Raw genomic sequence first — 15,374 nt, 5'->3', positions numbered from 1 at the left:
CATTTTTATTTTCTGTCTTTTCAATATAATAGAAGTATTATTTTGATTATTTTGATCTTTTTTAGATTGTTAGTGATTTGGAGCATTTTTCACATTATTGCTGATGTCTTCCAAATACTATTGACCATTTATCTCATAAGGAATGGTTCTTATTCATATAAATTTAAGTCAATTCCTTATATGTCTTAAGTCTTGGAAATGTGACATTAATCAGGAAAAAAATCGTTACAAAGATTTTTTTCCCCAGTTAACTACTTCTTTTCTAATTTAAGGGCATTGTTTTTGTTTGCACAACAACCTTTTTAATTTGATGTAATCAAATTTCCACTTTTACCTTCTTTGACTTTCTGTATCCTTTGGTCAGAAATTCTTCCCTAGCCATATAGCTGAAAGACATTTAATCCTTGATTTTCTCAGTTTTTAAAAAAAAATGGTGCAACCTTTTCTGTCATGTCTCTGTTTGAGGGTATCTTTGTCATTACAATTTGCATTTTGGCATTACAATTTGTATTTCACAACTCCAATTGTTGTGTTACATCAAACCCTAGAATAGTATAGGATTTCCTTAAAAATACCAATCAGGGGCAGCTAGGTGGTGCAGTGGATAGAGAACTGACCCTGGAGTCAGGAGGACCTGAGTTCAAATCTGGCCTCAGACACTTAATAACTACCTAGCTGTGTGGCCTTCAGCAAGCCACTTAACCCCATTTCCTTGCACCCCCCCCCCAAAATACCAGTCAAAAGAAATTGACCTAATAATCCACATAAGAAGAAAACAAATAGATGTAGAGCTACTGTTGTCTAGAGTATAAATAAAGTGATCATCTTCTTGAGTTTTTTCTATATTATAAATATCTTTATTAGCCTCTATAAATGAATAACTACCAGAGTCTAGAATTTGAAGGAAGGAAAACTGTGATTAAAAAGTTGTGCTTAACTTAGACTTAGAAATGAAACTTAATTGTGATATTATAGTACCTAGCTTTGTGTAGAAAGAGGTCCCAGGCAAAGAATTATTGATATAATTATGTTTTTGTGGTCTCAGTATGAGAGACTATCTTCTTTATGGAACCTAACTTTGCACCATAATCTCTAAGATTCTCTTACTTGCCCTCCCTTCCTCTCAAATTCCATCCTTGAGAAATTTGAAAATAGCTAAGGTCCAAAATTTTTCTTTATAAGCAATCTCCCTTTCTCCTATATTCAGTCAACTATTTTAAAACCTTTTTCTTCTTGACTGCATAAGATTACAAGTAATAAAGATGGACTGAAACATGTTCTTATCTATGTGAGTTCTCTCACAATCATCTATGAAGTATATTGGGGTCCCTGAATGTTTCTGGGTCCCCTCCCCCAATAGTACTTTAAATGATCTCCCCAGCATATCTTAAGATAAGGCCATTATAAGCACTGATATTCTCTTTATGATACTATATGACTACAACTTAATGGACCACAGTGATCACAGAATAATTAAAATTATGGGTGATCCAAAGTGCAAGGGAAAGGTTTAATGATAGTTGTGTATAGGCCACAGTATCTCATAAATGATGGTTAAATGAAGTTGTAAGAACATAAAAATCTTAATGAAAGGGGAGTTTGTTTCTGAAATCTAACAGAGATAAAATTCAAACTCAGATCTTCTGATTATAATGATAGTACTTTTCCCATTACACAATGGTTATCCTGTGGCATATCAAAACAAATCAGTTCATACAGATCTGAATAGTTTCTTTCCCAAATGCAGCTCATCACTTGACTTATTTGTTTCAGTTAATCATATCACTACTCTATCTTTCAGATTCCCAACCTTAATATGTAAAATGATTCAATGTAAAAGCTTCATGAGGATCAATTAAAAGGACTGGGATATTTAAACTAGAGAAGGAAATATAGCCCAAATAGGATAGATGTTGTCAAACTTTTTTTGAAAGACTCCCATGTGGAAAAGGGATTAGTTACTCTAGGGGTAAACTAGATCCAAGGATAAAAGTGTCGAAAGGACAAACTTAGACATTATTTAACTTAGTACTTAGTGGAATAGTTCTGCCTTAAGAGATTTGCATAAAGGCAGACTGGATAACTACTTCTTAGTTTTATTTCAGAGATGATCGTTTTTTCATGGAAAGATTCACCTTGACTACTGATTTCCCCTTCAACTCTGAAAATCCAAGATTCTATGAAACTGAGAAAACCAAATTAGGAAGTGAGATTGGTCAAAGATTCTAAAAAGGATGGTCATGGCACCCTTGGCTGTAAGAGTGAAAAGAGTCCAGAATATCTCATTTCAGAACTTTGTCCCAGGCAGAGAAACTTCAGGAAGAAAGGACAGCACAGATGAATTTTCTAACTTTTGGCAGATCCCTGAAGGCATGAAGAAGAGAGCAGAGGAAATAAATGAAGTGCTCATTATCACTAAAAAAAAAAAAAAACAACAAAAAACCCCCACATAAATCAAGTTTCAATAGAAGGATTGGAAGGATGATAGAAAATGGATTCCTTTAGGCACATGTAAGACTAATGGCAAAATTTTTTTCCCAGAAAAAGGAAGTGGGTAACGAAGGAAGAATAGATTTTTAGAGGAGGGACAACTGATCAACTTGTGTTTAGTATAGGAAGGCAAAAGTTCTTTCCAGCTATTCTAATGAGATTAGCAAACCCTAACTCTCTAAAGTGATCAATATCTAGTCTTTTAAAAGCAAAGCTAAGCTAAATTAAACACAGAGATTGGTGTTTCTAAATTGCTTTTCACAGTCAGTTCTATATTACAAAGATCAATTAGTATCAGCTCATCTTTTTGGTAGTGCAATAATATCTCACAAGGTCAGTGAGGGTTACTTTCCCAACAACATTTTTTGGAACTGAGCCAGAAATCAGTGGACTTTAAGAGTCACGAAGATTAAAGTTGTTAGATACGATGCCCCTCCACTTTCTATCAATTCATTTTAATATTTCTGGCTTTACTCATCTGCTTTTATTTCCATAATGTATAAGAAAAAAAGATGACTTCTTTTTTCTTTAGGCCTGTGCTCTTAATCCCTTCTAAAATCTCTTCTAAGAGTTTACCACATCAAAATCTCTTCACTAATTTCCTTCTCTATCAGTTCTTTTCTTCCCTTAAAAACATACCCAGTTCATCCATACATGAATTATGCTACCTCTCTTATCATTCTACTTTTAGTCATTGTTTCACTTAATTACACCCCCAAATCTTGAAATCTTGCTTTTGCTCTTATTCTCTGAAAAAGGTCAGGGATGACTTTCTGATCACCAAATTCAGTGACTTTTTTATGTTTAAGACTCATCTGCTTTGTATAATTTGGCATATAAATTGACCAGCAGTTCCTTTTTGGTACCTTCTTTCCTTAGATACCTCACTAGTCTTACTTCTCCTTCTATACTTCTTAGTTATACTTCTCACTCTCTTTGCTGAATCCTTTACCTCTGCCTGTCTTCTATAAATATATGTTCTCCTAATATTCTATTCTCTCTCTTTATTCTCTGCTTTGGAGACCTCAACTATTTCTTGGTTTCAACTTTTACCTCAGTAGATATAAACAGAATCTAGATCTGTGATTTTACTGGTATGGGAAATTCTCAAATAGAGAAAATCCCTCTTTAGGACAGCACCTTCTCCAAACATGTAATCTCAGAAACACTAAGTAAAAACACTAGATTTAGTGACACAACCTGTATGTGGTCTTCTAGATCTTCTTGGCTCAGGAAAGTCTTCCTAGCTCCAAAGACAACCCTCTGTCAATCATGTCATACTGTCTCTCTTATATCTATGGTGTTTTTGTTCAATCATTTCAGTCATGTCTCTCATTGTTAACCCAGTTGGGGTTTTCCTGGCAAAGATGCTGGAGTGGTCTGCCATGTCCTTCTCTAGCTTGTTTTACAAATGAGGAACTGAGGCAAACAGGATTAAGTTATTTAGAGTCACAGAGCTAGTAAGTATCTGAGGACATTTGAACTTCCTAATTTCAGGCCTGGTGTTCTGCGCCATTTAGTGGCTTTCATCTATAACAAAGTGTAATGGTGGGGCAGCTAGGTGGCACAGTGGATAGAGCACTGGCCCTAGAGTCAGGAGGACCTGAGTTCAAATCTGGCCTCGGACACTTAATAATTACCTAGCTGTGTGGCCTTGGGCAAGCCTCTTAACCCCATTGCCTTGCAAAAAAAAAAATGTAATGGCAATAGATAACTTTGATTACTTCATCTGAAAAATTCAAATCTTTTGATTATTTATCAGTTAGGGAATGGCTCCTATAATGGGGGGTTCTTTAATAAATGATTGTTATTAAAATGTTATAGTTCTAAAACCTAGGTTCCCTGAAGCTTTAAATCTAGGATTCTTTTACAATATGACTCTGAATATTCCACTGCCACATTAGAGTCAGCATGTATCATATAACTCTAATTATTTTCATTCTGCACTCAAATAAGCTTATTCCCTGACTCTATCTGTTTTAAAAAATGTTTAGGTTTTGTTTTTATTTTTTTACACTATTATCATTTGTTAATACTTGCACTCTCCCCTGCATTATTAGAAAAATACTTCCCAATACATCTTTGATTATAGCCTATATGCTATTTTCATAATCCACTATATTTCTGTGGATCAGAAGGGTGACTCCCTTGTTTCTGATTATAATATCATTATTATATCATCAGAGTAGGAACTTTCCAAGATTCCAAACTATTTTTGACCCTCTTCCTCTTGGGGATCAAATTTTTCTTCATAGTTTTAATTCTTATCTCTGTGCATGACTTCAAAGTTTATTTCTTTTTCTTTTTTCGCAAGGCAAATGGGGTTAAGTGGCTTGCCCAAGGCCACACAGCTAGGTAATTATTGAGTATCCGAGACCAGATTTGAACCCAGGTACTCCTGATTCCAGGGCCGATGCTTTATCCACCGCTCCACCTAGCTGCCCCTAGTTTATTTCTTAAGTTCCAACTTCTCTTAAGACCTTTATTGTTCTTGTTTCCACCTTTTTCCTCAAATTCCATAAATCTAATCAATCCCTAAATCCTATTAATATTTTCTCTGCAATAACTCAAGCACATAATCTCTCCTGTCCATTCCTATAGATATCATACTGGACAAGAATTTCATTGCTTTTTACATTTTATATTGTTGTTTTCTTTGTGCTAGGTCATTTACCTCTCCAATACACCTTGGACTAATCCTTCTAAAGTCAGTTATCAGACCTTCCTGGCTTTCCTGAAAGTCCTTCAATTATTCAGCCCTCTTCACTGAATGAATGCCAAGTTTTTTATACTGGCATTTAAGGCCCTCCACTCTATTGTGCCAGTCTCTCCAATATTAGCTCACATTATTTCCAAACTTATGTTTTATTGCTCTGGCCAAAGTAGTTCACTGTCCTCAACATACTTTGTGAATTATTACCTCCTCAATGGAACTTATTCCATTCCTTCTACCTGAAATCACCCTCTATTTCCTGTGTTGAAATTCTTACCCATCATTCTACAGTAAATTCAAATGATACCACTTCAGTAAAACTTCTTGATGTCTCAGATTGATCTTCTTTCTCTTTTTGTGTACCTCAAGGTGACATAGTAGATAGTCATGAATTTGGAATCAGAAAAATATGCTTGAATCCTGAGTAGTGTCGGAGTTCAGACACACTTGTGTAATTCTATGCAAGACATTTAACTTCCCTAAGCCTTAGTTTCCTTATAGTCAAATGAGGAAAATAAAAGATCTGTCTTACAAAATTTTTATGAGGATTCAAAAGTAGTTTGTAAATCTTAATACTCTATACAAATGTTAGCTATTATTGTCATGATATAGATCGCATTCAACCTTGTTTATGAAAGTTGTTTATGCTTATGTTGTATCTCTCTATTGGATTATAATCTTATTAAGAGCAAGGACTATATCTGCATCTAGCACAATAATAGGTTCTCAGTTAACAAGCCCTTATTAAACAAGTGCCAGACCTAAGTTAGTCATTACTTCTCAAGAAACATTTATAGAATGAGTTTGAATATCAACCAGTAAGAATGTTTCTTTGTCATTTTTAAGTCTAACATATTTGTGAATTTACAGAGCAAGCCAGCACCCAGTGAAAGGTCTATCAATTTATCCAACAATTTGATCTAGTTCAGTGATTCTTTTATTAAGCTTCTGTATATAGAGCACTATTCTGAATGCAATGAGGAGTCAATGAGAATAAGACATGGTCCCTGCCCTCATGAAGTTTAGAAGTAGCCATATGATTAATCTTATAAAGGCATCTAGATAATTCATTGGATGTAGGGCCAGACTTAAAGTTAGGAAGACCTACATTCAAATCCTGCTTCAGATATTAATTAATTAACCTGTGTGATGTCAAGATATTTAAAATATCTTATACCCAGTTTCCTCATTGTAAATGAATAATAATATCTATCTCACAGAATTATTATAAGGATCAGATGAGATAATATATGCAAAGTGCTTTGTGAATCTTAAAAACATCATGGAAATATTAGTGATTATTCATCTACACATTAAGATCATTCTCTCTCTCTCTCCCTACTCCTGCTTTTTACCAAAATTACAATTATCTTTTCTCCTTAACATTTCCCATTTAAGATCTGGAAAGGAAGAGTTGAGAGAATCAGAGCATTCTGACACAGAGATGAATTCTAGGGAATTTCCCCTACCTGGTTCCTGTCATGGACTTCACTATATCTAGAAACTCATAATTCTGCAAGGTGAAATCAACTTAGAAATTCATACCTTCTCATTATCCCTTGCTCCTAAGTTCCTCCTTCTTCTCAATAAAAAGATAAAGGATGGAGGGAGACTAGAAAGCTACTCTCACATCCTTCACCATTTAAGGAGGGAGCCCAGGGAATTCATTTGTTGTTTTCCCCTTTCCTGGACTTCATTATGTCCAGATACTTACCATTCTGCAAAATGAAATCAACTCTCAAACTCTCACTTTCTCAGATAATTTTCTACCCAGGTTTCAGGACTTCATTGTGTCCCTCTCATAATCCCTAGAAGATACACATGACTCCAACCCAGCTTTTCAGATTCTTTTGATGTGGTATTTTATGTGAGTTCTTTGAGGGGAAGGGATACCTTATGCCTTTTTTTTTGTATTCCCCAGCACCTTGAATGATGCCTGGCTTATGGTAAGATGCTAAAGAGATGTTTAATGCAAAAGGAGGTCTTTCAAAACCAAATATACTGGTTGGGAATCAGTGACCCAGGGTCAAAAAAGATAAGATAAAAGCATTCCCAATGTCTTCATTTAGTCACCTTAATTTTATACCATGCAAAAAATGTGTTGCTGAAAGGAGGTGGTTTTTACAATAAATCAGGGGGAGAAAATAAGCTTGCATATATTAGATTATTATCATCACAGCTCCTTAGTGTACCTTACCAACTATCCAATTAATTAGTTGTTGATTTATATTGTTGGGAAGATGTTCCTCAAATGACTAAAACTATAGATTTGATCCAAAACAACCAAATTGAGAAAATGGATCAATATTTCTAGATATGAATACACTGATAAGCATTAATTATAAATTTGAATATATTTACTTAAATTAAATTATTGATAACAGCTTATTCTTTTCCATTCTCATAACTCTCAAAGCAACAAGGTTTTTTTTGTGATTTTGACTTTGCAGTGAAGTTCTCATTTATTGTTCTGGGATATGCTTTTCTGAAATAAAAAAACTATATTATTACTTAAAGATTAATTTTACTTTCTCATTTTGAAAATGAATTTCACATTAAAAAGTCAACAACAATATTAAATTATCTTTTCTAAAAATAATTCATGAATAAGATCTTTACAATACTTTGTGGTAGCACAGACCAAGTCAAATCTTGAATGTTTAGAAAAGAACATCAGTTTTTCTTTGTGGCTCATTATATTCCTACCCTAAAATTTCCTATGGATAAATGTAATGTAGTTTAGCTAAAGTTTGTATCTTGGTTTCCCCAAAATATGTGTAGCAGAGTTCTCAGCAACTATACAGACATACAAGGTAATAATTGAACTGAGTAGAATATCACCTTTATTTTACCTCACATAAAATTCAGAAGTTATAATGGTTTTATGCCACTGGTTCAGAGACAGAGAAAACACACTCAACACTCAGAGGACTTAAGTAATTCATAAAAACCATAAGCAGAAAACTCATTAAACTTCTATTCCAGTTGCATTCTTTTTTTACTCCATAGTCATACTCTTTTTGAGGATTCTCTGAAGAGTTGCCTTCTCACCCACTTCCAAGAACTTTTTGAAGCTGCAAAATGCCAACACTCTTCTGAATGGAATTGTACTGTATGAATAACTCACTGTAATAGTAAATGATATTTAGGGAATTGTTAACTTTAGATCTCTTGCCCTTTCGTACTATTCCCATGATGTGACTTTAGTCCATAAGTTTCAAGGATAGGGGGAAATACTTTTTTTCCAAATTTAGACAATTGTAGCAACTATATCTGCTTCTTCCTTGTGCTCCTACAGTAACTTTATCAATGTTCTGGCTGCCAGAAAGCTGTACAAAGCATTTTATTTATTTATTTTTTAGGTTTTTTGCAAGGCAATGGGGTTAAAATGGCTTGTGCAAGGCTACACAGCTAGGTAATTATTAAATGTCTGAGGCCAGATTTGAACTCAAGTACTCCTGACTCCAGGGCCAGTGCTCTATCCACCACACCACCTAGCCACCCAAAAGCATTTATTAAGTGTTCAAAGCAATGTGTTATAATGTGAGGATACAAAGAAATACAAAAACATAGTCCCTTATCTCAAGGAACTGACATTCTGAAAGGTTAGAAAACCTGAAGCAACTATATATAGACAAGACCTTTGCAGTATAAATGGGAGGTAATCTTAGAGGAAAAGTGGGCAAGGTGGATGATGAAGAGGGAAGAAAAGGTTTCTTGAAGATGGCAAGACTTGAGCTAAGTCTTGAAAGAAGTCAGAAAGGCAAAGAAAAGGATCACACTCTAGAATTGGGGAAGGGTCAGTAAAAATTGAGAGGTCATGTGCAAAATATACCATGAAGGCCTCCCTTCACTATATACATAGAAAGGAGTAAAATGTCAGAGTACTAGAACCTAGAGTTGATTAGACAGTGGGTGACAGTCAGACTTTCATGTTAGGAAGATCATTTTGATAGCTTAATGGAGAATCGATGATAGTGAAGAGACATGAGACAGGAAGGTCAATCAGATGTTGTGATAATTTAATTATTATGTGATGAGGATCTACTCTGCCATGACTGTTATATGAGTGGAAAGAATGGGAAAACATATATGAGAGATATTGTGAAAATAGAATCAACTAGGATTAACAATGCATTGGAAGAAGAGTGAGTGAAAGCAAATTAGAAGTAGAATGTGACACCATTATATTGTTGGAAGGATGTTCCCCAAATCATCACTTAAACTATAGATTTGATCCAAAACAACCAAACTGAGAAAATTGTTCAGTATTTCTAGGTATGAATACACTGACAAGCATTAATCGTAAATTTGAATATATTCATTTAAATTAAAATATTGATAACAGCTTAGGATAATGGTTCCCAAGACAGTGGGAAGTTAGAAAGAGTGGAAAGGATATAAGAGAAATATAATGAGTTCTGTATTGGACATATTGACCTTGAGAGCTTTCTATGAGACATTTAGCTTCAGATATCAATAGGCAGTTGGTAATTTATTATTGGAGAAGAAAGACTAAGGTTTTATATATATATATATATATATATATATATGTGTGTGTGTGTGTGTGTGTGTGTGTGTGTGTGTGTGTATGTATATATATATATATGACTAGCAAAAGAGACTGAAAAGGAATGATCAGACAGGCAAAAGAAAAATTAAGAGAACAATGCTATGAAAATCTAGAGAAACAATGTCAAAGGTGGTAGAGAGTTTGAGAAGGATGAGGATTGAGAAAAGATCATTAGATTTGGAAATGAAGAGATCCTTGGTAACTTTGGGGAGAACAGCTTCAGTTGAATGATGAGGGCAGAAGACAACTATAGTTGACTGAGAGAGAAGAAAATGGAGACAACTATTGTAGATAGTCTTCTTAAGGAGTTTAGAAATGAAAATAAGATGACAAATACAGGATCTAAGCAAGTGGGATCAAGTGAGTTTTTTATTTTTTAAGATTGGGGGGAAATGGGTGTATTTTTAGGCAACAGGGCAGGACTAATAGATAAGGAGAGATAGCTAGTGAAGAGACTGGGATTAATAGGGCAGAGCATTTGTTAAAGAATACTGAATGGAATAAGATCAAGAGGAAATTAGCTGTTGTCATCCTTTGTATTGGGAAATTTATTCTCTTTCTTTGTGTGAGAAACATATCTATTTCTTTCATGTGATTCTGGTAAAAATTGCTTTTGACTTCCCCTAGGGCGAGGAAGGAGAGGAATCCATTCCTACTTCCCAAACTCCTTGTTACTCTGGGAAAAAGGAGCAAGTGAAAAGGCAAAATGGGGACAAAAACATGGTCAAGCTGAATTGTCAATTTACTTTAATATACCACCAAAATGGGAGGTTCCTTTTATAATAGTCCTTCCTTTTGAATCCCAACCAATCAAGCATGTTCAGTCCTAATTTTTGAGCTTGAAGAGAACTTAGAGGCCATTTAATTAAAGATGACAAAAATAAATCCCATCCCAGTGAGGTTAAATAAGCTCTTTAAATATCCCATAGCCATAGAGGTAAGACATGAACTCTGTTCTTCCTGACTTTAGGGTCAACTCTCTCTCCATTATATTGTTACTGCCTCTAGAGGCAATCCCAGGCATAGAAAACCATTTTTTTTTTTTGCTTGTGAACTCTAAACAAGATGCCACTGGATAAGTTCACATTTTACATGGAGACATGCTCTTCATACACTTCCTTCCCCTCAAAAAATAATGACTGCTACACTATCATATCCTAAAGAATACAGGGGAGCTCATCAAATTGATCAGGAAATTCCACTGATCCACCCAATTTTCTCTTCCCCACCTCCTCTCATGTCAAGAGAATTTTAAAAATTTGAGATGGATTTGGTGTCATGGAGAGAGTAATGGAAAAGAAAACAGGATCTGAACTCAAATTCTGGTTGTGCTACTAACTGCATAATCCTAGACAAGTCTTGGCAACTCTATTCAGTTTCTTCATTTATTTAATCAGAAGATTGAATTGACCTCTAAAGTCTTTTACAACTCTTGGCCTGTGGTCCTATGATTTGCTCAATCAATAAACATTTATTAAATGACTTCTGTGTGCCAGATACTATACAAATTCTGTATGCCAGGTAAAAGATAGTCCCCGCCCTTCAGGAGCTCACAATCTAATTTGAGATTTGATTTGGTAATCTATACTGCGCCCTGAAGCTATAGTCTTAATTCTCCTAACATTTTGGGGTCAGGGACTGTGTCTTATTAGTCTCCTTAACTCTTCTAATGCTCATTCACATATTGTGAATAGTACCTGCTTACTCAAGGTTTGTTAATGAGAAAAAAATGTGTCAAGCTACTAATGCTACAAATTATATTTTAGGAAAGTTTTCTTTATGTTTCATTTTGCTCTTATAGGTGGGAAAAATCAACTTTATAAGTCATTATAACAAAGATTTTCTGAGATAGATATATTACTGTATAATATCTAATAAACTTATTATAGAATTTGTTAACATGATCATTGACTTAGTCCTCACTCACCTGAACCTCATGGTTTGGTTCACTATCTATCTCCTTTATTTTACTTAACTCTTTCTACTTATATTAGGTATTTGTGAACGTATTAAGTATAATAACAAATTATCAATCGATCTACCAATCAACAAGCATTCATTAAATACTTTTAACATGGTAAATACTAGTTCAAATGCTAGGGATATTTAAAAAGCAAAAGTAGTCTTTGCCTTTGGGATACTTATTACCATAAGATTAGATTAGAGGAGAATTGGGGGGAAGGATGACATTTAAATTAGTTTTTTATGGCACTAGGAGAGGGGGGTACCAGGACACTTACTAGTTTATGTGTGGGCTTAAAAGAAGCCAAGAATTCTAAGAGTGGAGGTTATGAGGGGGAACATTCCAATGGGGGGGAGCAATTTATAAAGGCAGAGACAGGAAATGGAATGTTGTCTGTAAGGAACAGCAAATAACAATGGTAAAATTAATGAGTAGAATGTTAGGAGGATTATTTTCTTCTTGGTGTCAGGGGCCATAGCTTATTCATATTTGTTTTCTGACATAGATCCTCGATAAATGTTCTTTGATTTGACTTGAATTGAAATAGATATATTAAATTCAAGATAGGTTGACTATAAATTGAAATATTGCAGAAGGAAGTTGATCTGTAATGTGCCTCGTAATTTTGAGGGACTGTATTTCTACGAATTGAAATTTTTAAGCCTCCTGAGCTCATGAACTGCTTCCTTCATTTTTATATTGATAGTATCTGACACATAATATATACTTTAAAAATATTTGTGAATTGAATTACGTTTGTTTAATAATTTTTTACTGTTTACATAGACCAGGAGATGGCAGCATAGCAATAGATCCAACCTTGTTTTGTTTTATTTTTCTTAAGACTTTCTTGATGGGATAGTTGGATTCAGCTGTTTGATATATTAGCATTTCATGGATTTGACTATATTTGACATTAAATGGCATGATTGCATTTTTGGTTTGGATCAACTGCTTGCCCTAAATGCCATTTTTTTTAATCTTCCTAATCAAAACTCTGTGATGGGGGCAGTTAGGTGGCGCAGTGGATGGAGTACCAGCCGTGGAGTCAGGAGGCCTCAGACACTTAATAATTGCCTAGCTGTGTGACCTCGGGGAAGTCACTTAACCCTATTGCTTTAAATAAAATTAAAAAAAAAACTCTGTGATACACTTGTAGGGTTTAATATAGTATTTTCCTTGATGTGCCTATACTCCCCCCCCCCGTTTTTTTTTTTTTTTGGTAACTTTATTTTATTTTTCCCATTACATGCAAAGGTAGTCTTCAACATTCATCCATTTAGAAGTTTATGAGTTCCACATTTTTCTATCATCCTTACCACCTCCCCTTGATGCTGGATAAAATGGTAAGAAATGGATATGTATTATCATGTATAACGCTTTCCATATTAGTCATGCCTGTACCCTTTTAAGCAAAATATCCCTTAGTGGGCAAAAGTATCCTATTCTTTTAATAAAAATAAAATTCCCATTAGCTCCTTTATGCATTTCTTTGCTTAACTAAACAACTAAGAAATTCTTTCAACATAGGAAATTCTCAAATAGCAGTCTCATAGATTTTGAACACTCTGGACAACTTTATGTCTCCTGTAGATGTTTGAACCTAGAGACAGTTATCACAGCACACTATTCACCTGATGAAAATCAAGAATGAATAAGAACTCACATAGAATTCATTGTTCAGTTCCTGATAATTAGATGAAATAAGAGTTTATTTTCCTTTGATGTTGTTTGGTCCTTTCAGTTGTATCTTCATGATCCCCATTTGGAATTTTATTGACAAAGATGCTGGATGATTTGTCATTTCTTTCTTCAGCTAATTTTACAGATGAGAAAACTGAAGCAAACAGGGTTAAGTGACTTGTCCAGAGTCACAAAACTAGTAAGTGTCCAATATCAAATTTGAAATCAGAAAGATGACTCTTTTTGACTCCATGTCCAGTACTACTCTTATCTAGTGCATCGTGTATCCATTCTGCTTATTCTCCATTGTAAGGAAGCCAAAATGTGCTGAATAACACATTATACCAATTCCTCAAGGACAAGTCTGCTTTCTCTGAAAATTTAGTAAAGAAAGCAGAGGGATGTGATATGTCTGCCACACATATTGCTTTCAACTAATCTCCATGGTTCAATCATCAAGGGGTCTTCATTTATGTTCAGTTTATATGTAGTCATGGTGGTTTATTCTTTTTAAAAATTAGTAGTTCATATTTCATGTGATGTCTTTGGATTTTGTTTTTTCATCTGTAAAAAGAGAAACTTGAACTTGATTTCTGAAATACTTTTTAGTTCTAAATTTATGATCCATTGATTATTATTTTGCAGCATTGCAAAAAGGGAGAAAAAGAAATATGTCCTGTACTATATAAGGGAGTAGCAGCAGAGTGGAGAGGGACTAGGAGTAGAGAGAACACAGTTTGAAACCTGTTTAAGAAATTCTCTGAATGTGAATAACAGGTGAATTATTTAAATTTTCTGAGATTCAAGTCTGTCATCTATGAAGTATTGATAATATTAGTAACACCTTTTGAAGTGCTATGTAAATGTTTGTACTTACTTTTCTTGGATAAATCATTTAAAAAAACCTGAAGACTTTTGCCTTAACTATATATACCATTAAAGCAGTGATTCAAGAAAATTGAGTTTATATTTATTAACATAGGTCTACTTTAACTTGCACAAAAAAATTAAAAGAGGAATTAAATCTTGTGATTTATTAAACTTCCCAAGAGAATGACTTATTCCATTAATTTAATTTCAAAAGATAAGGAAAAGAAAAAAGGAGAAAACACAGTTCCTCATGATCAGAGGTAGAAAATGTACTTTCTAGACAAACAAGCACATGAGAACTTGCAAGAGGAAAAATGAAGGTAAATATAGATAAAAAATTAACAATGCATGTTTTTGTAGTGATATTTCAGACTAGTTAGATTAAAAATAATAAAAAATGAAATCTAGACTCATGCTTGCTTTCCATAATATAGGATACTTTATTGTTCTATACCTAATTAAAATTATCATGTTTATTAGAATATATTACATTTTAAAAATCTATTTTTGAAAAAGTCATTAGCAACAGTATGGAACTTACTCTCATGTCTCTTGGCAGTTTGAGACCACATCTTACTCCTCCCATTTCTTCTTCATTAAGACCTGTTATTGTAGTCCAAGGTTTGGGAGTCTTTGTTCTTAGTTTTAGAGGTTATCCAAAAATTTTTAGTAGTTTAATTCAGCATCCTGTTACACTTTTTTGAAATACCATCGGTATCATCAGATCAAGGACTCATTCATTCCTTGTTGTCAAGCCGAAGTGTCAGTGTGACTGACTAGGAGTTACCACTCTGCTATATATAATATCAATATAAGTGAAATGTAATATGATATATAAATATAAGTGATGTATAATATAAATATAAGTGAAAATAGCCTCTGGTTTCAAGTAGTTGAATATGCTACCTGAAAGAAAAGTGAATCTTTTCTTCAACTTCTTTCTCCCTTTGGTGCTGAGTTTTACAACTCAAGATTCTGTAAAGTCAGGCTGGTATCTGTCTTGGTTTTCTTAGAACTGTTCACATGAAACTGCTTGATAAGGATGATTTGATGTTGAAGACAAAAGACTGTGAAGTCATGGG

Source organism: Macrotis lagotis, chromosome 3 (genome assembly GCF_037893015.1).
Source record: "Macrotis lagotis isolate mMagLag1 chromosome 3, bilby.v1.9.chrom.fasta, whole genome shotgun sequence".
NCBI lineage: Eukaryota > Metazoa > Chordata > Mammalia > Peramelemorphia > Peramelidae > Macrotis > Macrotis lagotis.
This window is presented reverse-complemented; position numbering follows the sequence as displayed.